The following is a 25,033-nucleotide window of genomic DNA, read 5'->3' as shown; positions in this document are numbered from 1 at the left end:
ACTTTTTTCTCTTTTTTGCCAGTACAGACATTTGGAAGAGGTCAAACAGACACAAAAGCCATCACCTAAAAACTTACCACACTGTTTAGGCCCAATTCCAACTGCTTTTGGCAGCTAAACAGTGTTGAGCCTCTTTAGTAGTTTAATTTGAGAACACCTGCTTATATCATGTCCTGTAGGTCTTTTTACATGACCAACACATGTTTTTTTTCAGTAAGCCAAAACAGTTAGGAAACTTTTTTATTAGCTTACCTGGTTATAGAAGTAGAAGAGGGCAAAAAAGTGCCTGTATCTCACCTACAGCCATACCACATTGGATACGCCCAATCTCGTCTGATCTTGGAAGCTAAGCAGTGATGGGTCTGGTTAGTACTTGGGTGGGTGACCACATGGGAACACCAGGTGCTGTAGGGTTTTCCCATTACTGGCAAATTGTTTTTATTCTCTAGCTATTTAAATTGGAAACTTTTTTTTTATTGCCAGTACAGACATTTGGAAGAGGTCAAACAGACACAATAGCCATCACCTAAAAACTTACCACACTGTTTAGGCCCAATCCCAACTGCTTTTGGCAGCTAAACAGTGTTGAGCCTCTTTTGTAGTTTAATTTGAGACCACCTGCTTATATCATGTCCTGTAGGTCTTTTTACATTATCAACACATGATTTTTTTCAGTAAGCCAAAACAGTTAGGAAACTTTTTTATTAGCTTACCTGGTTATAGAAGTAGAAGAGTGAAAAAAAGTGCCTGTATCTCACCTACAGCCATACCACATTGGATATGCCCAATCTCGTCTGATTTTGGAAGCTAAGCAGTGATGGGCCTGGTTAGTACTTGGGTGGGTGACCACATGGGAACACCAGGTGCTGTAGGTTTTTTCCCATTACTGGCAAATTGTTTTTATTCTCTAGCTATATAAATTGGAAACTTTTTTTTTATTGCCAGTACAGACATTTGGAAGAGGTCAAACAGACACAATAGCCATCACCTAAAAACTTACCACACTGTTTAGGCCCAATCCCAACTGCTTTTGGCAGCTAAACAGTGTTGAGCCTCTTTAGTAGTTTAATTTTGGACCACCTGCTTATATCATGTCCTGTAGGTCTTTTTACATTATCAACACATGATTTTTTTCAGTAAGCCAAAACAGTTAGGAAACTTTTTTATTAGCTTACCTGGTTATGGAAGTAGAAGAGGGCAAAAAAGTGCCTGTATCTCATCTTTAGCCATACCACATTGGACACACCCAATCTCGTCTGATCTTGGAAGCTAAGCAGTGTTGGGCCTGTTTAGTACTTGGGTGGGAGACCACATGGGAACACCAGTTGCTGTAGGTTTTTCCCATTACTGGCAAATTGTTTTTATTCTCTAGCTATTTAAATTGGAAACTTTTTCTTTTTATTGCCAGTACAGACAATTGGAAGAGGTCAAACAGACACAATAGCTATCACCTAAAAACTTACCACAGTGTTTAGGCCCAATTCCAACTGCTTTTGGCAGCTAAACAGTGTTGAGCCTCTTTTGTAGTTTAATTTGAGACCACCTGCTTATATCATGTCCTGTAGGTCTTTTTACATTATCAACACATGATTTTTTTCAGTAAGCCAAAACAGTTAGGAAACTTTTTGATTAGCTTACCTGGTTATAGAAGTAGAAGAGTGCAAAAAAGTGCCTGTATCTCACCTATAGCCATACCACATTGGATACGCCCAATCTTGTCTGATTTTGGAAGCTAAGCAGTGATGGGCCTGGTTAGTACTTGGGTGGGTGACCACATGGGAACACCAGGTGCTGTAGGTTTTTTCCCATTACTGGCAAATTGTTTTTATTCTCTAGCTATATAAATTGGAAACTTTTTTTTTATTGCCAGTACAGACATTTGGAAGAGGTCAAACAGACACAATAGCCATCACCTAAAAACTTACCACACTGTTTAGGCCCAATCCCAACTGCTTTTGGCAGCTAAACAGTGTTGAGCCTCTTTAGTAGTTTAATTTGAGACCACCTGCTTATATCATGTCCTGTAGGTCTTTTTACATTATCGACACATGATTTTTTTCAGTAAGCCAAAACAGTTAGGAAACTTTTTTATTAGCTTACCTGGTTATAGAAGTAGAAGAGTGCAAAAAAGTGCCTGTTTCTCACCTACAGCCATACCACAATGGATACGCCCAATCTCGTCTGATCTTGGAAGCTAAGCAGTGATGGGCCTGGTTAGTACTTGGGTGGGTGACCACATGGGAACACCAGGTGCTGTAGGGTTTTCCCATTACTGGCAAATTGTTTTTATTCTCTAGCTATTTAAATTGGAAACTTTTTTTTATTGCCATTACAGACATTTGGAAGAGGTCAAACAGACACAATAGCCATCACCTAAAAACTTACCACACTGTTTAGGCCCAATCCCAACTGTTTTTGTCAGCTAAACAGTGTTGAGCCTCTTTTGTAGTTTAATTTGAGACCACCTGCTTATATCATGTCCTGTAGGTCTTTTTACATTATCAACACATGATTTTTTTCAGTAAGCCAAAACAGTTAGGAAACTTTTTGATTAGCTTACCTGGTTATAGAAGTAGAAGAGTGCAAAAAAGTGCCTGTATCTCACCTATAGCCATACCACATTGGATACGCCCAATCTTGTCTGATTTTGGAAGCTAAGCAGTGATGGGCCTGGTTAGTACTTGGGTGGGTGACCACATGGGAACACCAGGTGCTGTAGGTTTTTTCCCATTACTGGCAAATTGTTTTTATTCTCTAGCTATATAAATTGGAAACTTTTTTTTTATTGCCAGTACAGACATTTGGAAGAGGTCAAACAGACACAATAGCCATCACCTAAAAACTTACCACACTGTTTAGGCCCAATCCCAACTGCTTTTGGCAGCTAAACAGTGTTGAGCCTCTTTAGTAGTTTAATTTGAGACCACCTGCTTATATCCATGTCCTGTAGGTCTTTTTACATTATCAACACATGATTTTTTTCAGTAAGCCAAAACAGTTAGGAAACTTTTTTATTAGCTTACCTGGTTATAGAAGTAGAAGAGTGCAAAAAAGTGCCTGTATCTCACCTACAGCCATACCACATTGGATACGCCCAATCTCATCTGATCTTGGAAGCTAAGCAGTGATGGGCCTGGTTAGTACTTGGGTGGGAGACCACATGGGAACACCAGGTGCTGTAGGTTTTTTCCCATTACTGGCAAATTGTTTTTAGTCTCTAGCTATTTAAATTGGAAACTTTTTTTTATTGCCAGTACAGACATTTGGAAGAGGTCAAACAGACACAATAGCCATCACCTAAAAACTTACCACACTGTTTAGGCCCAATCCCAACTGCTTTTGGCAGCTAAACAGTGTTGAGCCTCTTTAGTAGTTTAATTTGGGACCACCTGCTTATATCATGTCCTGTAGGTCTTTTTACATTATCAACACATGATTTTTTTCAGTAAGCCAAAACAGTTAGGAAACTTTTTTATTAGCTTACCTGGTTATAGAAGTAGAAAAGTGCAAAAAAGTGCCTGTATCTCACCTACAGTCATACCGCATTGGATATGCCCAATCTGGTCTGATCTTGGAAGCTAAGCAGTGATGGGCCTGGTTAGTACTTGGGTGGGTGACCACATGGGAACACCAGGTGCTGTAGGTTTTTTCCCATTACTGGCAAATTGTTTTTATTCTCTAGCTATTTAAATTGGAAACTTTTTCTTTTTATTGCCAATACAGACATTTGGGAGAGGTCAAACAGACACAATAGCCATCACCTAAAAACTTACCACACTGCTTAGGCCCAATTCCAACTGCTTTTGGCAGCTAAACAGTGTTGAGCCTCTTTAGTAGTTTAATTTGAGACCACATGCTTATATTATGTCCTGTAGGTCTTTTTACATTATCAACACATGATTTTTTTCAGTAAGCCAAAACAGTTAGAAAACTTTTTGCTTAGCTTACCTGGTTATAGAAGTAGAAGAGGGTAAAAAAGTGCCTGTATCTTACCTACAGCCATACCACATTGAATAAGCCTAATCTCGTCTGATCTTGGAAGCTAAGCAGTGTTGGGCCTGTTTAGTACTTCGGTGGGAGACCACATGGGAACACCAGGTGCTGTAGGTTTTGCCCATTACTGGCAAATTGTTTTTATTCTCTAGCTTTTTAAATTGGAAACTTTTTTCTCTTTTTTGCCAGTACAGACATTTGGAAGAGGTCAAACAGACACAAAAGCCATCACCTAAAAACTTACCACACTGTTTAGGCCCAATTCCAACTGCTTTTGGCAGCTAAACAGTGTTGAGCCTCTTTAGTAGTTTAATTTGAGAACACCTGCTTATATCATGTCCTGTAGGTCTTTTTACATGACCAACACATGTTTTTTTTCAGTAAGCCAAAACAGTTAGGAAACTTTTTTATTAGCTTACCTGGTTATAGAAGTAGAAGAGGGCAAAAAAGTGCCTGTATCTCACCTACAGCCATACCACATTGGATACGCCCAATCTCGTCTGATCTTGGAAGCTAAGCAGTGATGGGTCTGGTTAGTACTTGGGTGGGTGACCACATGGGAACACCAGGTGCTGTAGGGTTTTCCCATTACTGGCAAATTGTTTTTATTCTCTAGCTATTTAAATTGGAAACTTTTTTTTTATTGCCAGTACAGACATTTGGAAGAGGTCAAACAGACACAATAGCCATCACCTAAAAACTTACCACACTGTTTAGGCCCAATCCCAACTGCTTTTGGCAGCTAAACAGTGTTGAGCCTCTTTTGTAGTTTAATTTGAGACCACCTGCTTATATCATGTCCTGTAGGTCTTTTTACATTATCAACACATGATTTTTTTCAGTAAGCCAAAACAGTTAGGAAACTTTTTTATTAGCTTACCTGGTTATAGAAGTAGAAGAGTGAAAAAAAGTGCCTGTATCTCACCTACAGCCATACCACATTGGATATGCCCAATCTCGTCTGATTTTGGAAGCTAAGCAGTGATGGGTCTGGTTAGTACTTGGGTGGGTGACCACATGGGAACACCAGGTGCTGTAGGGATTTCCCATTACTGGCAAATTGTTTTTATTCTCTAGCTATTTAAATTGGAAACTTTTTCTTTTTATTGCCAATACAGACATTTGGGAGAGGTCAAACAGACACAATAGCCATCACCTAAAAACTTACCACACTGTTTAGGCCCAATTCCAACTGCTTTTGGCAGCTAAACAGTGTTGAGCCTCTTTAGTAGTTTAATTTGAGACCACCTGCTAAAATTATGTCCTGTAGGTCTTTTTACATTACCAACACATGATTTTTTTCAGTAAGCCAAAACAGTTAGGAAACTTTTTTATTAGCTTACCTGGTTATGGAAGTAGAAGAGGGCAAAAAAGTGCCTGTATCTCATCTATAGCCATACCACATTGGACACACCCAATCTCGTCTGATCTTGGAAGCTAAGCAGTGTTGGGCCTGTTTTGTACTTGGGTGGGAGACCACATGGGAACACCAGTTGCTGTATGTTTTTCCCATTACTGGCAAATTGTTTTTATTCTCTAGCTATTTAAATTGGAAACTTTTTCTTTTTATTGCCAGTACAGACATTTGGAAGAGGTCAAAAAGACACAATAGCTATCACCTAAAAACTTACCACAGAGTTTAGGCCCAATTCCAACTGCTTTTGGCAGCTAAACAGTGTTGAGAATCTTTAGTAGTTTAATTTGAGACCACCTGCTTATATCATGTCCTGTAGGTCTTTTTACATTATCAACACATGATTTTTTTCAGTAAGCCAAAACAGTTAGGAAACTTTTTTATTAGCTTACCTGGTTATAGAAGTAGAAGAGGGCAAAAAAGTGCCTGTATCTCACCTACAGCCATACCACAATCGATACGCCCAATCTCGTCTGATCTTGGAAGCTAAGCAGTGATGGGCCTGGTTAGTACTTGGGTGGGTGACCACATGGGAACACCAGGTGCTGTAGGTTTTTTCCCATTACTGGCAAATTGTTTTTATTCTCTAGCTATTTAAATTGGAAACTTTTTTTGGTACTTATGTAATATCTGGACTCCCGTTTTTCTTATGAGACCACGTCCCCTCGCGGGGCTCGCTGCGCTCACCACGCTTCGGGCACGGTGGCTCGCTGCGCTCGCCACACTATATATAAATCAACTCCGTGCGTAGTTGGATAGTAGGGGTATGAAAAAATGGGGTGCATTTAACATGGGAGTCCAGATAATACATAAGTACCCTTTTTTTTTATTGACAGTACAGACATTTGGAAGAGGTCAAACAGACACAATAGCCATCACCTAAAAACTTACCACACTGTTTAGGCCCAATCCCAACTGCTTTTGGCAGCTAAACAGTGTTGAGCCTCTTTAGTAGTTTAATTTGAGACCACCTGCTTATATCATGTCCTGTAGGTCTTTTTACATTATCAACACATGATTTTTTTTAGTAAGCCAAAACAGTTAGGAAACTTTTTTATTAGCTTACCTGGTGATAGAAGTAGAAGAGTGCAAAAAAGTGCCTTTATCTCACATACAGCCATACCACTTTGGACACACCCAATCTCATCTGATCTTGGAAGCTAAGCAGTGTTGGGCCTGTTTAGTACTTGGGTGGGAGACCACATGGGAACACCAGGTGCTGTAGGTTTTGCCCATTACTGGCAAATTGTTTTTATTCTCTAGCTTTTTAAATTGGAAACTTTTTTCTCTTTTTTGCCAGTACAGACATTTGGAAGAGGTCAAACAGACACAAAAGCCATCACCTAAAAACTTACCACACTGTTTAGGCCCAATTCCAACTGCTTTTGGCAGCTAAACAGTGTTGAGCCTCTTTAGTAGTTTAATTTGAGAACACCTGCTTATATCATGTCCTGTAGGTCTTTTTACATGACCAACACATGTTTTTTTTCAGTAAGCCAAAACAGTTAGGAAACTTTTTTATTAGCTTACCTGGTTATAGAAGTAGAAGAGGGCAAAAAAGTGCCTGTATCTCACCTACAGCCATACCACATTGGATACGCCCAATCTCGTCTGATCTTGGAAGCTAAGCAGTGATGGGTCTGGTTAGTACTTGGGTGGGTGACCACATGGGAACACCAGGTGCTGTAGGGTTTTCCCATTACTGGCAAATTGTTTTTATTCTCTAGCTATTTAAATTGGAAACTTTTTTTTATTGCCAGTACAGACATTTGGAAGAGGTCAAACAGACACAATAGCCATCACCTAAAAACTTACCACACTGTTTAGGCCCAATCCCAACTGCTTTTGGCAGCTAAACAGTGTTGAGCCTCTTTTGTAGTTTAATTTGAGACCACCTGCTTATATCATGTCCTGTAGGTCTTTTTACATTATCAACACATGATTTTTTTCAGTAAGCCAAAACAGTTAGGAAACTTTTTTATTAGCTTACCTGGTTATAGAAGTAGAAGAGTGCAAAAAAGTGCCTGTATCTCACCTACAGCCATACCACATTGGATATGCCCAATCTCGTCTGATTTTGGAAGCTAAGCAGTGATGGGCCTGGTTAGTACTTGGGTGGGTGACCACATGGGAACACCAGGTGCTGTAGGTTTTTTCCCATTACTGGCAAATTGTTTTTATTCTCTAGCTATATAAATTGGAAACTTTTTTTTTATTGCCAGTACAGACATTTGGAAGAGGTCAAACAGACACAATAGCCATCACCTAAAAACTTACCACACTGTTTAGGCCCAATCCCAACTGCTTTTGGCAGCTAAACAGTGTTGAGCCTCTTTAGTAGTTTAATTTGGGACCACCTGCTTATATCATGTCCTGTAGGTCTTTTTACATTATCAACACATGATTTTTTTCAGTAAGCCAAAACAGTTAGGAAACTTTTTTATTAGCTTACCTGGTTATAGAAGTAGAAGAGTGCAAAAAAGTGCCTGTATCTTACCTACAGTCATACCACATTGGATACGCCCAATCTCGTCTGATCTTGGAAACTAAGCAGTGATGGGCCTGGTTAGTACTTGGGTGGGTGACCACATGGGAACACCAGGTGCTGTAGGTTTTTTCCCATTACTGGCAAATTGTTTTTATTCTCTAGCTATTTAAATTGGAAACTTTTTCTTTTTATTGCCAATACAGACATTTGGGAGAGGTCAAACAGACACAATAGCCATCACCTAAAAACTTACCACACTGTTTAGGCCCAATTCCAACTGCTTTTGGCAGCTAAACAGTGTTGAGCCTCTTTAGTAGTTTAATTTAAGACCACCTGCTAATATTACGTCCTGTAGGTCTTTTTACATTACCAACACATGATTTTTTTCAGTAAGCCAAAACAGTTAGGAAACTTTTTTATTAGCTTACCTGGTTATGGAAGTAGAAGAGGGCAAAAAAGTGCCTGTATCTCATCTATAGCCATACCACATTGGACACACCCAATCTCGTCTGATCTTGGAAGCTAAGCAGTGTTGGGCCTGTTTAGTACTTGGGTGGGAGACCACATGGGAACACCAGTTGCTGTAGGTTTTTCCCATTACTGGCAAATTGTTTTTATTCTCTAGCTATTTAAATTGGAAACTTTTTCTTTTTATTGCCAGTACAGACATTTGGAAGAGGTCAAACAGACACAATAGCTATCACCTAAAAACTTACCACAGTGTTTAGGCCCAATTCCAACTGCTTTTGGCAGCTAAACAGTGTTGAGCCTCTTTTGTAGTTTAATTTGAGACCACCTGCTTATATCATGTCCTGTAGGTCTTTTTACATTATCAACACATGATTTTTTTTCAGTAAGCCAAAACAGTTAGGAAACTTTTTGATTAGCTTACCTGGTTATAGAAGTAGAAGAGTGCAAAAAAGTGCCTGTATCTCACCTATAGCCATACCACATTGGATACGCCCAATCTTGTCTGATTTTGGAAGCTAAGCAGTGATGGGCCTGGTTAGTACTTGGGTGGGTGACCACATGGGAACACCAGGTGCTGTAGGTTTTTTCCCATTACTGGCAAATTGTTTTTATTCTCTAGCTATATAAATTGGAAACTTTTTTTTTATTGCCAGTACAGACATTTGGAAGAGGTCAAACAGACACAATAGCCATCACCTAAAAACTTACCACACTGTTTAGGCCCAATCCCAACTGCTTTTGGCAGCTAAACAGTGTTGAGCCTCTTTAGTAGTTTAATTTGAGACCACCTGCTTATATCATGTCCTGTAGGTCTTTTTACATTATCGACACATGATTTTTTTCAGTAAGCCAAAACAGTTAGGAAACTTTTTTATTAGCTTACCTGGTTATAGAAGTAGAAGAGTGCAAAAAAGTGCCTGTTTCTCACCTACAGCCATACCACAATGGATATGCCCAATCTCGTCTGATCTTGGAAGCTAAGCAGTGATGGGCCTGGTTAGTACTTGGGTGGGTGACCACATGGGAACACCAGGTGCTGTAGGGTTTTCCCATTACTGGCAAATTGTTTTTATTCTCTAGCTATTTAAATTGGAAACTTTTTTTTATTGCCAGTACAGACATTTGGAAGAGGTCAAACAGACACAATAGCCATCACCTAAAAACTTACCACACTGTTTAGGCCCAATCCCAACTGCTTTTGGCAGCTAAACAGTGTTGAGCCTCTTTTGTAGTTTAATTTGAGACCACCTGCTTATATCATGTCCTGTAGGTCTTTTTACATTATCAACACATGATTTTTTTCAGTAAGCCAAAACAGTTAGGAAACTTTTTGATTAGCTTACCTGGTTATAGAAGTAGAAGAGTGCAAAAAAGTGCCTGTATCTCACCTATAGCCATACCACATTGGATACGCCCAATCTTGTCTGATTTTGGAAGCTAAGCAGTGATGGGCCTGGTTAGTACTTGGGTGGGTGACCACATGGGAACACCAGGTGCTGTAGGTTTTTTCCCATTACTGGCAAATTGTTTTTATTCTCTAGCTATATAAATTGGAAACTTTTTTTTTATTGCCAGTACAGACATTTGGAAGAGGTCAAACAGACACAATAGCCATCACCTAAAAACTTACCACACTGTTTAGGCCCAATCCCAACTGCTTTTGGCAGCTAAACAGTGTTGAGCCTCTTTAGTAGTTTAATTTGAGACCACCTGCTTATATCCATGTCCTGTAGGTCTTTTTACATTATCAACACATGATTTTTTTCAGTAAGCCAAAACAGTTAGGAAACTTTTTTATTAGCTTACCTGGTTATAGAAGTAGAAGAGTGCAAAAAAGTGCCTGTATCTCACCTACAGCCATACCACATTGGATACGCCCAATCTCATCTGATCTTGGAAGCTAAGCAGTGATGGGCCTGGTTAGTACTTGGGTGGGAGACCACATGGGAACACCAGGTGCGGTAGGTTTTTTCCCATTACTGGCAAATTGTTTTTATTCTCTAGCTATTTAAATTGGAAACTTTTTTTTATTGCCAGTACAGACATTTGGAAGAGGTCAAACAGACACAATAGCCATCACCTAAAAACTTACCACACTGTTTAGGCCCAATCCCAACTGCTTTTGGCAGCTAAACAGTGTTGAGCCTCTTTAGTAGTTTAATTTGGGACCACCTGCTTATATCATGTCCTGTAGGTCTTTTTACATTATCAACACATGATTTTTTTCAGTAAGCCAAAACAGTTAGGAAACTTTTTTATTAGCTTACCTGGTTATAGAAGTAGAAAAGTGCAAAAAAGTGCCTGCATCTCACCTACAGTCATACCACATTGGATACGCCCAATCTGGTCTGATCTTGGAAGCTAAGCAGTGATGGGCCTGGTTAGTACTTGGGTGGGTGACCACATGGGAACACCAGGTGCTGTAGGTTTTTTCCCATTACTGGCAAATTGTTTTTATTCTCTAGCTATTTAAATTGGAAACTTTTTCTTTTTATTGCCAATACAGACATTTGGGAGAGGTCAAACAGACACAATAGCCATCACCTAAAAACTTACCACACTGTTTAGGCCCAATTCCAACTGCTTTTGGCAGCTAAACAGTGTTGAGCCTCTTTAGTAGTTTAATTTGAGACCACCTGCTAAAATTATGTCCTGTAGGTCTTTTTACATTACCAACACATGATTTTTTTCAGTAAGCCAAAACAGTTAGGAAACTTTTTTATTAGCTTACCTGGTTATGGAAGTAGAAGAGGGCAAAAAAGTGCCTGTATCTCATCTATAGCCATACCACATTGGACACACCCAATCTCATCTGATCTTGGAAGCTAAGCAGTGTTGGGCCTGTTTTGTACTTGGGTGGGAGACCACATGGGAACACCAGTTGCTGTATGTTTTTCCCATTACTGGCAAATTGTTTTTATTCTCTAGCTATTTATATTGGAAACTTTTTCTTTTTATTGCCAGTACAGACATTTGGAAGAGGTCAAACAGACACAATAGCTATCACCTAAAAACTTACCACAGAGTTTAGGCCCAATTCCAACTGCTTTTGGCAGCTAAACAGTGTTGAGAATCTTTAGTAGTTTAATTTGAGACCACCTGCTTATATCATGTCCTGTAGGTCTTTTTACATTATCAACACATGATTTTTTTCAGTAAGCCAAAACAGTTAGGAAACTTTTTTATTAGCTTACCTGGTTATAGAAGTAGAAGAGGGCAAAAAAGTGCCTGTATCTCACCTACAGCCATACCACAATCGATACGCCCAATCTCGTCTGATCTTGGAAGCTAAGCAGTGATGGCCCTGGTTAGTACTTGGGTGGGTGACCACATGGGAACACCAGGTGCTGAAGGTTTTTTTCCCATTACTGGCAAATTGTTTTTATTCTCTAGCTATTTAAATTGGAAACTTTTTTTTTTTGACAGTACAGACATTTGGAAGAGGTCAAACAGACACAATAGCCATCACCTAAAAACTTACCACACTGTTTAGGCCCAATCCCAACTGCTTTTGGCAGCTAAACAGTGTTGAGCCTCTTTAGTAGTTTAATTTGAGACCACCTGCTTATATCATGTCCTGTAGGTCTTTTTACATTATCAACACATGATTTTTTTTAGTAAGCCAAAACAGTTAGGAAACTTTTTTTATTAGCTTACCTGGTGATAGAAGTAAAAGAGTGCAAAAAAGTGCCTTTATCTCACATACAGCCATACCACTTTGGACACACCCAATCTCGTCTGATCTTGGAAGCTAAGCACTGTTGGGCCTGTTTAGTACTTGGGTGGGAGACCACATGGGAACACCAGGTGCTGTAGGTTTTGCCCATTACTGGCAAATTGTTTTTATTCTCTAGCTTTTTAAATTGGAAACTTTTTTCTCTTTTTTGCCAGTACAGACATTTGGAAGAGGTCAAACAGACACAAAAGCCATCACCTAAAAACTTACCACACTGTTTAGGCCCAATTCCAACTGCTTTTGGCAGCTAAACAGTGTTGAGCCTCTTTAGTAGTTTAATTTGAGACCACCTGCTTATATCATGTCCTGTAGGTCTTTTTACATGACCAACACATGATTTTTTTCAGTAAGCCAAAACAGTTAGGAATTTTTTTTATTAGCTTACCTGGTTATAGAAGTAGAAGAGAGCAAAAAAGTGCCTGTATCTCACCTACAGCCATACCACATTGGATACGCCCAATCTCGTCTGATCTTGGAAGCTAAGCAGTGATGGGCCTGGTTAGTACTTGGGTGGGTGACCACATGGGAACACCAGGTGCTATAGGGTTTTCTCATTACTGGCAAATTGTTTTTATTCTCTAGCTATTTAAATTGGAAACTTTTTTTATTTCCAGTACAGACATTTGGAAGAGGTCAAACAGACACAATAGCCATCACCTAAAAACTTACCACACTGCTTAGGCCCAATCCCAACTGCTTTTGGCAGCTAAACAGTGTTGAGCCTCTTTAGTAGTTTAATTTGAGACCTACTGCTTATATCATGTCCTGTAGGTCTTTTTACATTATCAACACATGATTTTTTTCAGTAAGCCAAAACAGTTAGGAAACTTTTTATTAGCTTACCTGGTTATGGAAGTAGAAGAGGGCAAAAAAGTGCCTGTATCTCATCTATAGCCATACCACATTGGACACACCCAATCTCGTCTGATCTTGGAAGCTAAGCAGTGTTGGGCCTGTTTTGTACTTGGGTGGGAGACCACATGGGAACACCAGTTGCTGTATGTTTTTCCCATTACTGGCAAATTGTTTTTATTCTCTAGCTATTTAAATTGGAAACTTTTTCTTTTTATTGCCAGTACAGATATTTGGAAGAGGTCAAACAGACACAATAGCTATCACATAAAAACTTACCACAGAGTTTAGGCCCAATTCCAACTGCTTTTGGCAGCTAAACAGTGTTGAGAATCTTTAGTAGTTTAATTTGAGACCACCTGCTTATATCATGTCCTGTAGGTCTTTTTACATTATCAACACATGATTTTTTTCAGTAAGCCAAAACAGTTAGGAAACTTTTTTATTAGCTTACCTTTTTATAGAAGTAGAAGAGGGCAAAAAAGTGCCTGTATCTCACCTACAGCCATACCACAATCGATACGCCCAATCTCGTCTGATCTTGGAAGCTAAGCAGTGATGGGCCTGGTTAGTACTTGGGTGGGTGACCACATGGGAACACCAGGTGCTGTAGGTTTTTTCCCATTACTGGCAAATTGTTTTTATTCTCTAGCTATTTAAATTGGAAACTTTTTTTTTATTGACAGTACAGACATTTGGAAGAGGTCAAACAGACACAATAGCCATCACCTAAAAACTTACCACACTGTTTAGGCCAAATCCCAACTGCTTTTGGCAGCTAAACAGTGTTGAGCCTCTTTAGTAGTTTAATTTGAGACCACCTGCTTATATCATGTCCTGTAGGTCTTTTTACATTATCAACACATGATTTTTTTTAGTAAGCCAAAACAGTTAGGAAACTTTTTTATTAGCTTACCTGGTTATAGAAGTAGAAGAGTGCAAAAAAGTGCCTTTATCTCACATACAGCCATACCACTGTGGACACACCCAATCTCGTCTGATGTTGGAAGCTAAGCGCTGTTGGGCCTGTTAAGTACTTGGGTGGGAGACCACATGGGAACACCAGGTGCTGTAGGTTTTTTCCCATTACTGGCAAATTGTTTTTATTCTCTAGCTATTTAAATTGGAAACTTTTTTTTTATTGACAGTACAGACATTTGGAAGAGGTCAAACAGACACAAAAGCCATCACCTAAAAACTTACCACACTGTTTAGGCCCAGTTCCAACTGCTTTTGGCAGCTAAACAGTGTTGAGCCTCTTTAGTAGTTTAATTTGGGACCACCTGCTTATATCATGTCCTGTAGGTCTTTTTACATTATCAACACATGATTTTTTTCAGTAAGCCAAAACAGTTAGGAAACTTTTTTATTAGCTTACCTGGTTATAGAAGTAGAAAAGTGCAAAAAAGTGCCTGTATCTCACCTACAGTCATACCACATTGGATACGCCCAATCTGGTCTGATCTTGGAAGCTAAGCAGTGATGGGCCTGGTTAGTACTTGGGTGGGTGACCACATGGGAACACCAGGTGCTGTAGGTTTTTTCCCATTACTGGCAAATTGTTTTTATTCTCTAGCTATTTAAATTGGAAACTTTTTCTTTTTATTGCCAATACAGACATTTGGGAGTGGTCAAACAGACACAATAGCCATCACCTAAAAACTTACCACACTGTTTAGGCCCAATTCCAACTGCTTTTGGCAGCTAAACAGTGTTGAGCCTCTTTAGTAGTTTAATTTGAGACCACCTGCTAAAATTATGTCCTGTAGGTCTTTTTACATTACCAACACATGATTTTTTTCAGTAAGCCAAAACAGTTAGGAAACTTTTTTATTAGCTTACCTGGTTATGGAAGTAGAAGAGGGCAAAAAAGTGCCTGTATCTCATCTATAGCCATACCACATTGGACACACCCAATCTCGTCTGATCTTGGAAGCTAAGCAGTGTTGGGCCTGTTTTGTACTTGGGTGGGAGACCACATGGGAACACCAGTTGCTGTTTGTTTTTCCCATTACTGGCAAATTGTTTTTATTCTCTAGCTATTTAAATTGGAAACTTTTTCTTTTTATTGCCAGTACAGACATTTGGAAGAGGTCAAACAGACACAATAGCTATCACCTAAAAACTTACCACAGAGTTTAGGCCCAATTCCAACTGCTTTTGGCAGCTAAACAGTGTTGAGAATCTTTAGTAGTTTAATTTGAGACCACCTGCTTATATCATGTCCTGTAGGTCTTTTTACATTATCAACACATGATTTTTTTTAGTAAGCCAAAACAGTTAGGAAACTTTTTTATTAGCTTACCTGGTTATAGAAGTAGAAGAGGGCAAAAAAGTGCCTGTATCTCACCTACAGCCATACCACAATCGATACGCCCAATCTCGTCTGATCTTGGAAGCTAAGCAGTGATGGGCCTGGTTAGTACTTGGGTGGGTGACCACATGGGAACACCAGGTGCTGAAGGTTTTTTTCCCATTACTGGCAAATTGTTTTTATTCTCTAGCTATTTAAATTGGAAACTTTTTTTTTATTGACAGTACAGACATTTGGAAGAGGTCAAACAGACACAATAGCCATCACCTAAAAACTTACCACACTGTTTAGGCCCAATCCCAACTGCTTTTGGCAGCTAAACAGTGTTGAGCCTCTTTAGTAGTTTAATTTGAGACCACCTGCTTATATCATGTCCTGTAGGTCTTTTTACATTATCAACACATGATTTTTTTTAGTAAGCCAAAACAGTTAGGAAACTTTTTTATTAGCTTACCTGGTGATAGAAGTAAAAGAGTGCAAAAAAGTGCCTTTATCTCACATACAGCCATACCACTTTGGACACACCCAATCTCGTCTGATCTTGGAAGCTAAGCACTGTTGGGCCTGTTTAGTACTTGGGTGGGAGACCACATGGGAACACCAGGTGCTGTAGGTTTTGCCCATTACTGGCAAATTGTTTTTATTCTCTAGCTTTTTAAATTGGAAACTTTTTTCTCTTTTTTGCCAGTACAGACATTTGGAAGAGGTCAAACAGACACAAAAGCCATCACCTAAAAACTTACCACACTGTTTAGGCCCAATTCCAACTGCTTTTGGCAGCTAAACAGTGTTGAGCCTCTTTAGTAGTTTAATTTGAGACCACCTGCTTATATCATGTCCTGTAGGTCTTTTTACATGACCAACACATGATTTTTTTCAGTAAGCCAAAACAGTTAGGAATTTTTTTTATTAGCTTACCTGGTTATAGAAGTAGAAGAGAGCAAAAAAGTGCCTGTATCTCACCTACAGCTATACCACATTGGATACGCCCAATCTCGTCTGATCTTGGAAGCTAAGCAGTGATGGGCCTGGTTAGTACTTGGGTGGGTGACCACATGGGAACACCAGGTGCTATAGGGTTTTCTCATTACTGGCAAATTGTTTTTATTCTCTAGCTATTTAAATTGGAAACTTTTTTTATTTCCAGTACAGACATTTGGAAGAGGTCAAACAGACACAATAGCCATGACCTAAAAACTTACCACACTGCTTAGGCCCAATCCCAACTGCTTTTGGCAGCTAAACAGTGTTGAGCCTCTTTAGTAGTTTAATTTGAGACCTACTGCTTATATCATGTCCTGTAGGTCTTTTTACATTATCAACACATGATTTTTTTCAGTAAGCCAAAACAGTTAGGAAAATTTTTTATTAGCTTACCTGGTTATAGAAGTAGAAGAGTGCAAAAAAGTGCCTGTATCTCACCTACAGCCATACTACATTGGATACGCCCAATCTAATCTGATCTTGGAAGCTAAGCAGTGATGGGCCTGGTTAGTACTTGGGTGGGAGACCACATGGGAACACCAGGTGCTGTAGGTTTTTTCCCATTACTGGCAAATTGTTTTTATTCTCTAGCTATTTAAATTGGAAACTTTTTTTATTTCCAGTACAGACATTTGGAAGAGGTCAAACAGACACAATAGCCATCACCTAAAAACTTACCACACTGCTTAGGCCCAATCCCAACTGCTTTTGGCAGCTAAACAGTGTTGAGCCTCTTTAGTAGTTTAATTTGAGACCTACTGCTTATATCATGTCCTGTAGGTCTTTTTACATTATCAACACATGATTTTTTTCAGTAAGCCAAAACAGTTAGGAAAATTTTTTATTAGCTTACCTGGTTATAGAAGTAGAAGAGTGCAAAAAAGTGCCTGTATCTCACCTACAGCCATACTACATTGGATACGCCCAATCTAATCTGATCTTGGAAGCTAAGCAGTGATGGACCTGGTTAGTACTTGGGTGGGAGACCACATGGGAACACCAGGTGCTGTAGGTTTTTTCACATTACTGGCAAATTGTTTTTATTCTCTAGCTATTTAAATTGGAAACTTTTTTTTATTGCCAGTACAGACATTTGGAAGAGGTCAAACAGACACAATAGCCATCACCTAAAAACTTCCTACACTGTTTAGGCCCAATCCCAACTGCTTTTGGCAGCTAAACAGTGTTGAGCCTCTTTAGTAGTTTAATTTGGGACCACCTGCTTATATCATGTCCTGTAGGTCTTTTTACATTATCAACACATGATTTTTTTCAGTAAGCCAAAACAGTTAGGAAACTTTTTTATTAGCTTACCTGGTTATAGAAGTAGAAGAGTGCAAAAAAGTGCCTGTATCTCACCTACAGCCATACTACATTGGATACGCCCAATCTAATCTGATCTTGGAAGCTAAGCAGTAATGGGCCTGGTTAGTACTTGGGTGGGAGACCACATGGGAACACCAGGTGCTGTAGGTTTTTTCCCATTACTGGCAAATTGTTTTTATTCTCTAGCTATTTAAATTGGAAACTTTTTTTTATTGCCAGTACAGACATTTGGAAGAGGTCAAACAGACACAATAGCCATCACCTAAAAACTTCCTACACTGTTTAGGCCCAATCCCAACTGCTTTTGGCAGCTAAACAGTGTTTAGTCTCTTTAGTAGTTTAATTAGGAAACAACTTGCTTATATCATGTCCTGTAGGTCTTTTTACATTATCAACACATGATTTTTTTCAGTAAGCCAAAACAGTTAGGAAACTTTTTTATTAGCTTACCTGGTTATAGAAGTAGAAGAGTGCAAAAAAGTGCCTGCATCTCACCTACAGTCATACCACATTGGATACGCCCAATCTCGTCTGATCTTGGAAGCTAAGCAGTGATGGGCCTTGTTAGTACTTGGGTGGGTGACCACATGGGAACACCAGGTGCTGTAGGGATTTCCCATTACTGGCAAATTGTTTTTATTCTCTAGCTATTTAAATTGGAAACTTTTTCTTTTTATTGCCAATACAGACATTTGGGAGAGGTCAAACAGACACAATAGCCATCACCTAAAAACTTACCACACTGTTTAGGCCCAATTCCAACTGCTTTTGGCAGCTAAACAGTGTTGAGCCTCTTTAGTAGTTTAATTTGAGACCACCTGCTAAAATTATGTCCTGTAGGTCTTTTTACATTACCAACACATGATTTTTTTCAGTAAGCCAAAACAGTTAGGAAACTTTTTTATTAGCTTACCTGGTTATGGAAGTAGAAGAGGGCAAAAAAGTGCCTGTATCTCATATATAGGCATACCACATTGGACATACCCAATCTCGTCTGATCTTGGAAGCTAAGCAGTGTTGGGCCTGTTTTGTACTTGGGTGGGAGACCACATGGGAACACCAGTTGCTGTATGTTTTTCCCATTACTGGCAAATTGTTTTTATTCTCTAGCTATTTAAATTGGAAACTTTTTCTTTTTATTGCCAGTACAGACATTTGGAAGAGGTCAAACAGACACAATAGCTATCACCTAAAAACTTACCACAGAGTTTAGGCCCAATTCCAACTGCTTTTGGCAGCTAAAAGGTGTTGAGAATCTTTAGTAGTTTAATTTGAGACCACCTGCTTATATCATGTCCTGTAGGTCTTTTTACATTATCAACACATGAATTTTTTCAGTAAGCCAAAACAGTTAGGAAACTTTTTTATTAGCTTACCTGGTTATAGAAGTAGAAGAGGGCAAAAAAGTGCCTGTATCTCACCTACAGCCATACCACAATCGATACGCCCAATCTCGTCTGATCTTGGAAGCTATGCAGTGTTGGGCCTGGTTAGTACTTGGGTGGGTGACCACATGGGAACACCAGGTGCTGTAGGTTTTTTCCCATTACTGGCAAATTGTTTTTATTCTCTAGCTATTTAAATTGGAAACTTTTTTTTTATTGACAGTACAGACATTTGGAAGAGGTCAAACAGACACAATAGCCATCACCTAAAAACTTACCACACTGTTTAGGCCCAATCCCAACTGCTTTTGGCAGCTAAACAGTGTTGAGCCTCTTTAGTAGTTTAATTTGAGACCACCTGCTTATATCATGTCCTGTAGGTCTTTTTACATAATCAACACATGATTTTTTTTAGTAAGCCAAAACAGTTAGGAAACTTTTTTATTAGCTTACCTGGTTATAGAAGTAGAAGAGTGCAAAAAAGTGCCTTTGTCTCACATACAGCCATACCACTTTGGACACACCCAATCTCGTCTGATCTTGGAAGCTAAGCACTGTTGGGCCTGTTTAGTACTTGGGTGGGAGACCACATGGGAACACCAGGTGCTGTAGGTTTTGCCCATTACTGGCAAATTGTTTTTATTCTCTAGCTTTTTAAATTGGAAACTTTTTCTCTTTTTTGCCAGTACAGACATTTGGAAGAGGTCAAACAGACACAAAAGCCATCACCTAAAAACTTACCACACTGTTTAGGCCCAATTCCAACTGCTTTTGGCAGCTAAACAGTGTTGAGCCTCTTTAGTAGTTTAATTTGAGACCACCTGCTTATATCATGTCCTGTAGGTCTTTTTACATAACCAACACATGATTTTTTTCAGTAAGCCAAAACAGTTAGGAATTTTTTTTATTAGCTTACCTGGTTATAGAAGTAGAAGAGAGCAAAAAAGTGCCTTTATCTCACCTACAGCCATACCACATTGGATACGCCCAATCTCGTCTGATCTTGGAAGCTAAGCAGTGATGGGCCTGGTTAGTACTTGGGTGGGTGACCACATGGGAACACCAGGTGCTATAGGGTTTTCTCATTACTGCCAAATTGTTTTTATTCTCTAGCTATTTAAATTGGAAACATTTTTTATTTCCAGTACAGACATTTGGAAGAGGTCAAACAGACACAATAGCCATCACCTAAAAACTTACCACACTGCTTAGGCCCAATCCCAACTGCTTTTGGCAGCTAAACATTGTTGAGCCTCTTTAGTAGTTTAATTTGAGACCTACTGCTTATATCATGTCCTGTAGGTCTTTTTACATTATCAACACATGATTTTTTTCAGTAAGCCAAAACAGTTAGGAAATTTTTTTATTAGCTTACCTGGTTATAGAAGTAGAAGAGTGCAAAAAAGTGCCTGTATCTCACCTACAGCCATACTACATTGGATACGCCCAATCTAATCTGATCTTGGAAGCTAAGCAGTGATGGGCCTGGTTAGTACTTGGGTGGGAGACCACATGGGAACACCAGGTCCTGTAGGTTTTTTCCCATTACTGGCAAATTGTTTTTATTCTCTAGCTATTTAAATTGGAAACTTTTTTTTATTGCCAGTACAGACATTTGGAAGAGGTCAAACAGACACAATAGCCATCACCTAAAAACTTCATACACTGTTTAGGCCCAAACCCAACTGCTTTTGGCAGCTAAACAGTGTTGAGCCTCTTTAGTAGTTTAATTTGGGACCACCTGCTTATATCATGTCCTGTAGGTCTTTTTACATTATCAACACATGATTTTTTTCAGTAAGCCAAAACAGTTAGGAAACTTTTTTATTAGCTTACCTGGTTATAGAAGTAGAAGAGTGCAAAAAAGTGCCTGTATCTCACCTACAGTCATACCACATTGGATACGCCCAATCTCGTCTGATCTTGGAAGCTAAGCAGTGATGGGCCTGGTTAGTACTTGGGTGGGTGACCACATGGGAACACCAGGTGCTGTAGGGATTTCCCATTACTGGCAAATTGTTTTTATTCTCTAGCTATTTAAATTGGAAACTTTTTCTTTTTATTGCCAATACAGACATTTGGGAGAGGTCAAACAGACACAATAGCCATCACCTAAAAACTTACCACACTGTTTAGGCCCAATTCCAACTGCTTTTGGCAGCTAAACAGTGTTGAGCCTCTTTAGTAGTTTAATTTGAGACCACCTGCTAATATCATGTCCTGTAGGTCTTTTTACATGACCAACACATGATTTTTTTCAGTAAGCCAAAACAGTTAGGAATTTTTTTTATTAGCTTACCTGGTTATAGAAGTAGAAGAGAGCAAAAAAGTGCCTGTATCTCACCTACAGCCATACCACATTGGATACGCCCAATCTCGTCTGATCTTGGAAGCTAAGCAGTGATGGGCCTGGTTAGTACTTGGGTGGGTGACCACATGGGAACACCAGGTGCTATAGGGTTTTCTCATTACTGGCAAATTGTTTTTATTCTCTAGCTATTTAAATTGGAAACTTTTTTTATTTCCAGTACAGACATTTGGAAGAGGTCAAACAGACACAATAGCCATCACCTAAAAACTTACCACACTGCTTAGGCCCAATCCCAACTGCTTTTGGCAGCTAAACAGTGTTGAGCCTCTTTAGTAGTTTAATTTGAGACCTACTGCTTATATCATGTCCTGTAGGTCTTTTTACATTATCAACACATGATTTTTTTCAGTAAGCCAAAACAGTTAGGAAATTTTTTTATTAGCTTACCTGGTTATAGAAGTAGAAGAGTGCAAAAAAGTGCCTGTATCTCACCTACAGCCATACTACATTGGATACGCCCAATCTAATCTGATCTTGGAAGCTAAGCAGTGATGGGCCTGGTTAGTACTTGGGTGGGAGACCACATGGGAACACCAGGTGCGGTAGGTTTTTTCCCATTACTGGCAAATTGTTTTTATTCTCTAGCTATTTAAATTGGAAACTTTTTTTTATTGCCAGTACAGACATTTGGAAGAGGTCAAACAGACACAATAGCCATCACCTAAAAACTTCCTACACTGTTTAGGCCCAATCCCAACTGCTTTTGGCAGCTAAACAGTGTTGAGCCTCTTTAGTAGTTTAATTTGGGACCACCTGCTTATATCATGTCCTGTAGGTCTTTTTACATTATCAACACATGATTTTTTTCAGTAAGCCAAAACAGTTAGGAAACTTTTTTATTAGCTTACCTGGTTATAGAAGTAGAAGAGTGCAAAAAAGTGCCTGTATCTCACTTACAGTCATACCACATTGGATACGCCCAATCTCGTCTGATCTTGGAAGCTAAGCAGTGATGGGCCTGGTTAGTACTTGGGTGGGTGACCACATGGGAACACCAGGTGCTGTAGGGATTTCCCATTACTGGCAAATTGTTTTTATTCTCTAGCTATTTAAATTGGAAACTTTTTCTTTTTATTGCCAATACAGACATTTGGGAGAGGTCAAACAGACACAATAGCCATCACCTAAAAACTTACCACACTGTTTAGGCCCAATTCCAACTGCTTTTGGCAGCTAAACAGTGTTGAGCCTCTTTAGTAGTTTAATTTGAGACCACCTGCTAATATCATGTCCTGTAGGTCTTTTTACATTACCAACACATGATTCCAACTGCTTTTGGCAGCTAAACAGTGTTGAGCCTCTTTAGTAGTTTAATTTGAGACCACCTGCTAATATCATGTCCTGTAGGTCTTTTTACATTACCAACACATGATTTTTTTCAGTAAGCCAATACAGTTAGGAAACTTTTTTATTAGCTTACCTGGTTATAGAAGTAGAAGAGGGCAAAAAAGTGCAGGTATCTCACCAACAGCCATACCACATTGGATACGCCCAATCTCGTCTGATCTTCGAAGCTAAGCAGTGTTGGGCCTGGTTAGTACTTGGGTGGGAGACCACATGGAAACACCAGGTGCTGTAGGTTTTTTCCCATTACTGGCAAATTGTTTTTATTCTCTTGCTATTTAAATTGGAAACTTTTTATTTTTATTGCCAATACAGACATTTGGGAGAGGTCAAACAGACACAATAGCCATCACCTAAAGACTTACCACAACGTTTCGGCCCAATTCCAACTGCTTTTGGCAGCTAAATAGTGTTGAGCCTCTTTAGTAGTTTAATTTGAGACCACCTGCTTATATCATGTCCTGTAGGTCTTTTTACATGACCAACACATGATTTTTTTCAGTAAGCCAAAACAGTTAGGAAACTTTTTGATTAGCTTACCTGGTTATAGAAGTAGAAGAGGGCAAAAAAGTGCCTGTATCTCACCTACAACCATACCACATTGAATAAGCCTAATCTTGTCTGATCTTGGAAGCTAAGCAGTGATGGGCCTGGTTAGTACTTGGGTGGGAGACCACATGGGAACACCAGGTGCTGTAGGTTTTTTTCCCATTACTGGCAAATTGTTTTTATTCTCTAGCTATTTAAATTGGAAACTTTTTTTTATTGCCAGTACAGACATTTGGAAGAGGTCAAACAGACACAATAGCCATCCCCTAAAAACTTACCACACTGTTTAGGCCCAATTCCAACTGCTTTTGGCAGCTAAACAGTGTTGAGCCTCTTTAGTAGATTAATTTGAGACCACCTGCTAATATTATGTCCTGTAGGTCTTTTTACATTACCAACACATGATTTTTTTCAGTAAGCCAAAACAGTTAGGAAACTTTTTTATTAGCTTACCTGGTTATGGAAGTAGAAGAGGGCAAAAAAGTGCCTGTATCTCATCTATAGCCATACCACATTGGACACACCCAATCTCGGAAGCTAAGCAGTGTTGGGCCTGTTTAGTACTTGGGTGGGAGACCACATGGGAACACCAGGTGCTGTAGGTTTTTACCATTACTGGCAAATTGTTTTTATTCTCTAGCTATTTAAATTGGAAACTTTTTCTTTTTATTGCCAGTACAGACATTTGGAAGAGGTCAAACAGACACAATAGCTATCACCTAAAAACTTACCACAGTGTTTAGGCCCAATTCCAACTGCTTTTGGCAGCTAAACAGTGTTGAGCCTCTTTAGTAGTTTAATTTGAGACCACCTGCTAATATCATGTCCTGTAGGTCTTTTTACATGACCAACACATGATTTTTTTCAGTAAGCCAAAACAGTTAGGAAAATTTTTTATTAGCTTACCTGGTTATAGAAGTAGAAGAGTGCAAAAAAGTGCCAGTATCTCACCTACAGCCATACTACATTGGATACGCCCAATCTCATCTGATCTTGGAAGCTAAGCAGTGATGGGCCTGGTTAGTACTTGGGTGGGAGACCACATGGGAACACCAGGTGCGGTAGGTTTTTTCCCATTACTTGCAAATTGTTTTTATTCTCTAGCTATTTAAATTGGAAACTTTTTTTTATTGCCAGTACAGACATTTGGAAGAGGTCAAACAGACACAATAGCCATCACCTAAAAACTTCCTACACTGTTTAGGCCCAATCCCAACTGCTTTTGGCAGCTAAACAGTGTTGAGCCTCTTTAGTAGTTTAATTTGGGACCACCTGCTTATATCATGTCCTGTAGGTCTTTTTACATTATCAACACATGATTTTTTTCAGTAAGCCAAAACAGTTAGGAAACTTTTTTATTAGCTTACCTGGTTATAGAAGTAGAAGAGTGCAAAAAAGTGCCTGTATCTCACCTACAGTCATACCACATTGGATACGCCCAATCTCGTCTGATCTTGGAAGCTAAGCGGTAATGGGCCTGGTTAGTACTTGGGTGGGTGACCACATGGGAACACCAGGTGCTGTAGGGATTTCCCATTACTGGCAAATTGTTTTTATTCTCTAGCTATTTAAATTGGAAACTTTTTCTTTTTATTGCCAATACAGACATTTGGGAGAGGTCAAACAGACACAATAGCCATCACCTAAAAACTTACCACACTGTTTAGGCCCAATTCCAACTGCTTTTGGCAGCTAAACAGTGTTGAGCCTCTTTAGTAGTTTAATTTGAGACCACCTGCTAATATCATGTCCTGTAGGTCTTTTTACATTACCAACACATGATTCCAACTGCTTTTGGCAGCTAAA

At 39.2% G+C, this 25,033-nt stretch overlaps 46 non-coding genes and 7 pseudogenes across 46 annotated transcripts; all 53 read left to right on the top strand.

The window, feature by feature from the left end:
- The first annotated feature begins 295 nt into the window (after positions 1 to 295).
- LOC146051198 (5S ribosomal RNA) lies at positions 296 to 414 on the top strand. The gene has a single exon (XR_014466604.1). It is a non-coding gene; the product is annotated as a 5S ribosomal RNA (ribosomal RNA).
- Positions 415 to 756: 342 nt separating this feature from the next.
- Positions 757 to 875, top strand: LOC146051147 (5S ribosomal RNA). The gene has a single exon (XR_014466559.1). It is a non-coding gene; the product is annotated as a 5S ribosomal RNA (ribosomal RNA).
- A 343-nt stretch (positions 876 to 1,218) lies between these two features.
- Positions 1,219 to 1,337, top strand: LOC146051394 (5S ribosomal RNA). Its single transcript, XR_014466781.1, has one exon. It is a non-coding gene; the product is annotated as a 5S ribosomal RNA (ribosomal RNA).
- A 344-nt stretch (positions 1,338 to 1,681) lies between these two features.
- On the top strand, positions 1,682 to 1,800 carry LOC146051323 (5S ribosomal RNA). The gene has a single exon (XR_014466718.1). It is a non-coding gene; the product is annotated as a 5S ribosomal RNA (ribosomal RNA).
- A 343-nt stretch (positions 1,801 to 2,143) lies between these two features.
- Positions 2,144 to 2,262, top strand: LOC146051118 (5S ribosomal RNA). Its single transcript, XR_014466532.1, has one exon. It is a non-coding gene; the product is annotated as a 5S ribosomal RNA (ribosomal RNA).
- A 341-nt stretch (positions 2,263 to 2,603) lies between these two features.
- LOC146051321 (5S ribosomal RNA) lies at positions 2,604 to 2,722 on the top strand. The gene has a single exon (XR_014466716.1). It is a non-coding gene; the product is annotated as a 5S ribosomal RNA (ribosomal RNA).
- A 344-nt stretch (positions 2,723 to 3,066) lies between these two features.
- Positions 3,067 to 3,185, top strand: LOC146051360 (5S ribosomal RNA). The gene has a single exon (XR_014466750.1). It is a non-coding gene; the product is annotated as a 5S ribosomal RNA (ribosomal RNA).
- A 342-nt stretch (positions 3,186 to 3,527) lies between these two features.
- LOC146051300 (5S ribosomal RNA) lies at positions 3,528 to 3,646 on the top strand. Its single transcript, XR_014466697.1, has one exon. It is a non-coding gene; the product is annotated as a 5S ribosomal RNA (ribosomal RNA).
- Positions 3,647 to 3,991: 345 nt separating this feature from the next.
- Positions 3,992 to 4,110, top strand: LOC146051333 (5S ribosomal RNA). Its single transcript, XR_014466727.1, has one exon. It is a non-coding gene; the product is annotated as a 5S ribosomal RNA (ribosomal RNA).
- Positions 4,111 to 4,455: 345 nt separating this feature from the next.
- Positions 4,456 to 4,574, top strand: LOC146051197 (5S ribosomal RNA). The gene has a single exon (XR_014466603.1). It is a non-coding gene; the product is annotated as a 5S ribosomal RNA (ribosomal RNA).
- Positions 4,575 to 4,916: 342 nt separating this feature from the next.
- LOC146051446 (5S ribosomal RNA) lies at positions 4,917 to 5,035 on the top strand. Its single transcript, XR_014466829.1, has one exon. It is a non-coding gene; the product is annotated as a 5S ribosomal RNA (ribosomal RNA).
- A 344-nt stretch (positions 5,036 to 5,379) lies between these two features.
- LOC146051461 (5S ribosomal RNA) lies at positions 5,380 to 5,498 on the top strand (annotated as a pseudogene).
- Positions 5,499 to 5,842: 344 nt separating this feature from the next.
- Positions 5,843 to 5,961, top strand: LOC146051166 (5S ribosomal RNA). The gene has a single exon (XR_014466576.1). It is a non-coding gene; the product is annotated as a 5S ribosomal RNA (ribosomal RNA).
- A 555-nt stretch (positions 5,962 to 6,516) lies between these two features.
- LOC146051081 (5S ribosomal RNA) lies at positions 6,517 to 6,635 on the top strand. The gene has a single exon (XR_014466499.1). It is a non-coding gene; the product is annotated as a 5S ribosomal RNA (ribosomal RNA).
- A 345-nt stretch (positions 6,636 to 6,980) lies between these two features.
- Positions 6,981 to 7,099, top strand: LOC146051196 (5S ribosomal RNA). Its single transcript, XR_014466602.1, has one exon. It is a non-coding gene; the product is annotated as a 5S ribosomal RNA (ribosomal RNA).
- Positions 7,100 to 7,440: 341 nt separating this feature from the next.
- Positions 7,441 to 7,559, top strand: LOC146051146 (5S ribosomal RNA). The gene has a single exon (XR_014466558.1). It is a non-coding gene; the product is annotated as a 5S ribosomal RNA (ribosomal RNA).
- A 343-nt stretch (positions 7,560 to 7,902) lies between these two features.
- Positions 7,903 to 8,021, top strand: LOC146051135 (5S ribosomal RNA). The gene has a single exon (XR_014466548.1). It is a non-coding gene; the product is annotated as a 5S ribosomal RNA (ribosomal RNA).
- Positions 8,022 to 8,366: 345 nt separating this feature from the next.
- Positions 8,367 to 8,485, top strand: LOC146051283 (5S ribosomal RNA). The gene has a single exon (XR_014466681.1). It is a non-coding gene; the product is annotated as a 5S ribosomal RNA (ribosomal RNA).
- Positions 8,486 to 8,830: 345 nt separating this feature from the next.
- On the top strand, positions 8,831 to 8,949 carry LOC146051320 (5S ribosomal RNA). The gene has a single exon (XR_014466715.1). It is a non-coding gene; the product is annotated as a 5S ribosomal RNA (ribosomal RNA).
- Positions 8,950 to 9,292: 343 nt separating this feature from the next.
- On the top strand, positions 9,293 to 9,411 carry LOC146051255 (5S ribosomal RNA). Its single transcript, XR_014466656.1, has one exon. It is a non-coding gene; the product is annotated as a 5S ribosomal RNA (ribosomal RNA).
- A 341-nt stretch (positions 9,412 to 9,752) lies between these two features.
- LOC146051319 (5S ribosomal RNA) lies at positions 9,753 to 9,871 on the top strand. Its single transcript, XR_014466714.1, has one exon. It is a non-coding gene; the product is annotated as a 5S ribosomal RNA (ribosomal RNA).
- A 344-nt stretch (positions 9,872 to 10,215) lies between these two features.
- LOC146051039 (5S ribosomal RNA) lies at positions 10,216 to 10,334 on the top strand. The gene has a single exon (XR_014466460.1). It is a non-coding gene; the product is annotated as a 5S ribosomal RNA (ribosomal RNA).
- A 342-nt stretch (positions 10,335 to 10,676) lies between these two features.
- LOC146051160 (5S ribosomal RNA) lies at positions 10,677 to 10,795 on the top strand. The gene has a single exon (XR_014466570.1). It is a non-coding gene; the product is annotated as a 5S ribosomal RNA (ribosomal RNA).
- A 345-nt stretch (positions 10,796 to 11,140) lies between these two features.
- On the top strand, positions 11,141 to 11,259 carry LOC146051438 (5S ribosomal RNA). The gene has a single exon (XR_014466821.1). It is a non-coding gene; the product is annotated as a 5S ribosomal RNA (ribosomal RNA).
- Positions 11,260 to 11,603: 344 nt separating this feature from the next.
- LOC146051486 (5S ribosomal RNA) lies at positions 11,604 to 11,722 on the top strand (annotated as a pseudogene).
- Positions 11,723 to 12,066: 344 nt separating this feature from the next.
- Positions 12,067 to 12,185, top strand: LOC146051271 (5S ribosomal RNA). Its single transcript, XR_014466670.1, has one exon. It is a non-coding gene; the product is annotated as a 5S ribosomal RNA (ribosomal RNA).
- A 345-nt stretch (positions 12,186 to 12,530) lies between these two features.
- LOC146051243 (5S ribosomal RNA) lies at positions 12,531 to 12,649 on the top strand. Its single transcript, XR_014466645.1, has one exon. It is a non-coding gene; the product is annotated as a 5S ribosomal RNA (ribosomal RNA).
- Positions 12,650 to 12,988: 339 nt separating this feature from the next.
- On the top strand, positions 12,989 to 13,107 carry LOC146051460 (5S ribosomal RNA; annotated as a pseudogene).
- A 344-nt stretch (positions 13,108 to 13,451) lies between these two features.
- On the top strand, positions 13,452 to 13,570 carry LOC146051165 (5S ribosomal RNA). Its single transcript, XR_014466575.1, has one exon. It is a non-coding gene; the product is annotated as a 5S ribosomal RNA (ribosomal RNA).
- A 343-nt stretch (positions 13,571 to 13,913) lies between these two features.
- Positions 13,914 to 14,032, top strand: LOC146051406 (5S ribosomal RNA). Its single transcript, XR_014466792.1, has one exon. It is a non-coding gene; the product is annotated as a 5S ribosomal RNA (ribosomal RNA).
- A 343-nt stretch (positions 14,033 to 14,375) lies between these two features.
- LOC146051158 (5S ribosomal RNA) lies at positions 14,376 to 14,494 on the top strand. Its single transcript, XR_014466569.1, has one exon. It is a non-coding gene; the product is annotated as a 5S ribosomal RNA (ribosomal RNA).
- A 345-nt stretch (positions 14,495 to 14,839) lies between these two features.
- On the top strand, positions 14,840 to 14,958 carry LOC146050738 (5S ribosomal RNA; annotated as a pseudogene).
- Positions 14,959 to 15,302: 344 nt separating this feature from the next.
- On the top strand, positions 15,303 to 15,421 carry LOC146051369 (5S ribosomal RNA). Its single transcript, XR_014466759.1, has one exon. It is a non-coding gene; the product is annotated as a 5S ribosomal RNA (ribosomal RNA).
- A 344-nt stretch (positions 15,422 to 15,765) lies between these two features.
- On the top strand, positions 15,766 to 15,884 carry LOC146051269 (5S ribosomal RNA). Its single transcript, XR_014466669.1, has one exon. It is a non-coding gene; the product is annotated as a 5S ribosomal RNA (ribosomal RNA).
- A 345-nt stretch (positions 15,885 to 16,229) lies between these two features.
- Positions 16,230 to 16,348, top strand: LOC146051308 (5S ribosomal RNA). Its single transcript, XR_014466704.1, has one exon. It is a non-coding gene; the product is annotated as a 5S ribosomal RNA (ribosomal RNA).
- Positions 16,349 to 16,688: 340 nt separating this feature from the next.
- On the top strand, positions 16,689 to 16,807 carry LOC146051254 (5S ribosomal RNA). Its single transcript, XR_014466655.1, has one exon. It is a non-coding gene; the product is annotated as a 5S ribosomal RNA (ribosomal RNA).
- A 341-nt stretch (positions 16,808 to 17,148) lies between these two features.
- LOC146051331 (5S ribosomal RNA) lies at positions 17,149 to 17,267 on the top strand. Its single transcript, XR_014466725.1, has one exon. It is a non-coding gene; the product is annotated as a 5S ribosomal RNA (ribosomal RNA).
- Positions 17,268 to 17,609: 342 nt separating this feature from the next.
- Positions 17,610 to 17,728, top strand: LOC146051398 (5S ribosomal RNA). The gene has a single exon (XR_014466785.1). It is a non-coding gene; the product is annotated as a 5S ribosomal RNA (ribosomal RNA).
- A 343-nt stretch (positions 17,729 to 18,071) lies between these two features.
- Positions 18,072 to 18,190, top strand: LOC146051367 (5S ribosomal RNA). Its single transcript, XR_014466757.1, has one exon. It is a non-coding gene; the product is annotated as a 5S ribosomal RNA (ribosomal RNA).
- Positions 18,191 to 18,534: 344 nt separating this feature from the next.
- Positions 18,535 to 18,653, top strand: LOC146050744 (5S ribosomal RNA; annotated as a pseudogene).
- A 344-nt stretch (positions 18,654 to 18,997) lies between these two features.
- Positions 18,998 to 19,116, top strand: LOC146051329 (5S ribosomal RNA). The gene has a single exon (XR_014466723.1). It is a non-coding gene; the product is annotated as a 5S ribosomal RNA (ribosomal RNA).
- A 343-nt stretch (positions 19,117 to 19,459) lies between these two features.
- Positions 19,460 to 19,578, top strand: LOC146051268 (5S ribosomal RNA). Its single transcript, XR_014466668.1, has one exon. It is a non-coding gene; the product is annotated as a 5S ribosomal RNA (ribosomal RNA).
- A 344-nt stretch (positions 19,579 to 19,922) lies between these two features.
- On the top strand, positions 19,923 to 20,041 carry LOC146051242 (5S ribosomal RNA). The gene has a single exon (XR_014466644.1). It is a non-coding gene; the product is annotated as a 5S ribosomal RNA (ribosomal RNA).
- Positions 20,042 to 20,381: 340 nt separating this feature from the next.
- Positions 20,382 to 20,500, top strand: LOC146051440 (5S ribosomal RNA). Its single transcript, XR_014466823.1, has one exon. It is a non-coding gene; the product is annotated as a 5S ribosomal RNA (ribosomal RNA).
- A 342-nt stretch (positions 20,501 to 20,842) lies between these two features.
- LOC146051102 (5S ribosomal RNA) lies at positions 20,843 to 20,961 on the top strand. The gene has a single exon (XR_014466518.1). It is a non-coding gene; the product is annotated as a 5S ribosomal RNA (ribosomal RNA).
- A 344-nt stretch (positions 20,962 to 21,305) lies between these two features.
- On the top strand, positions 21,306 to 21,424 carry LOC146051241 (5S ribosomal RNA). The gene has a single exon (XR_014466643.1). It is a non-coding gene; the product is annotated as a 5S ribosomal RNA (ribosomal RNA).
- Positions 21,425 to 21,764: 340 nt separating this feature from the next.
- Positions 21,765 to 21,883, top strand: LOC146051397 (5S ribosomal RNA). The gene has a single exon (XR_014466784.1). It is a non-coding gene; the product is annotated as a 5S ribosomal RNA (ribosomal RNA).
- A 342-nt stretch (positions 21,884 to 22,225) lies between these two features.
- On the top strand, positions 22,226 to 22,344 carry LOC146051217 (5S ribosomal RNA). The gene has a single exon (XR_014466621.1). It is a non-coding gene; the product is annotated as a 5S ribosomal RNA (ribosomal RNA).
- Positions 22,345 to 22,797: 453 nt separating this feature from the next.
- Positions 22,798 to 22,916, top strand: LOC146051385 (5S ribosomal RNA). Its single transcript, XR_014466773.1, has one exon. It is a non-coding gene; the product is annotated as a 5S ribosomal RNA (ribosomal RNA).
- A 345-nt stretch (positions 22,917 to 23,261) lies between these two features.
- On the top strand, positions 23,262 to 23,380 carry LOC146050724 (5S ribosomal RNA; annotated as a pseudogene).
- Positions 23,381 to 23,723: 343 nt separating this feature from the next.
- LOC146050788 (5S ribosomal RNA) lies at positions 23,724 to 23,832 on the top strand (annotated as a pseudogene).
- Positions 23,833 to 24,176: 344 nt separating this feature from the next.
- On the top strand, positions 24,177 to 24,295 carry LOC146051195 (5S ribosomal RNA). Its single transcript, XR_014466601.1, has one exon. It is a non-coding gene; the product is annotated as a 5S ribosomal RNA (ribosomal RNA).
- A 342-nt stretch (positions 24,296 to 24,637) lies between these two features.
- On the top strand, positions 24,638 to 24,756 carry LOC146051364 (5S ribosomal RNA). Its single transcript, XR_014466754.1, has one exon. It is a non-coding gene; the product is annotated as a 5S ribosomal RNA (ribosomal RNA).
- The last annotated feature ends 277 nt before the right edge of the window (positions 24,757 to 25,033 follow it).

The sequence above is a fragment of the Crinia signifera genome, chromosome 12 (genome assembly GCF_055691185.1).
Source record: "Crinia signifera chromosome 12, ASM5569118v1, whole genome shotgun sequence".
Lineage (NCBI taxonomy): Eukaryota > Metazoa > Chordata > Amphibia > Anura > Myobatrachidae > Crinia > Crinia signifera.
This window is presented reverse-complemented; position numbering and strand designations above follow the sequence as displayed.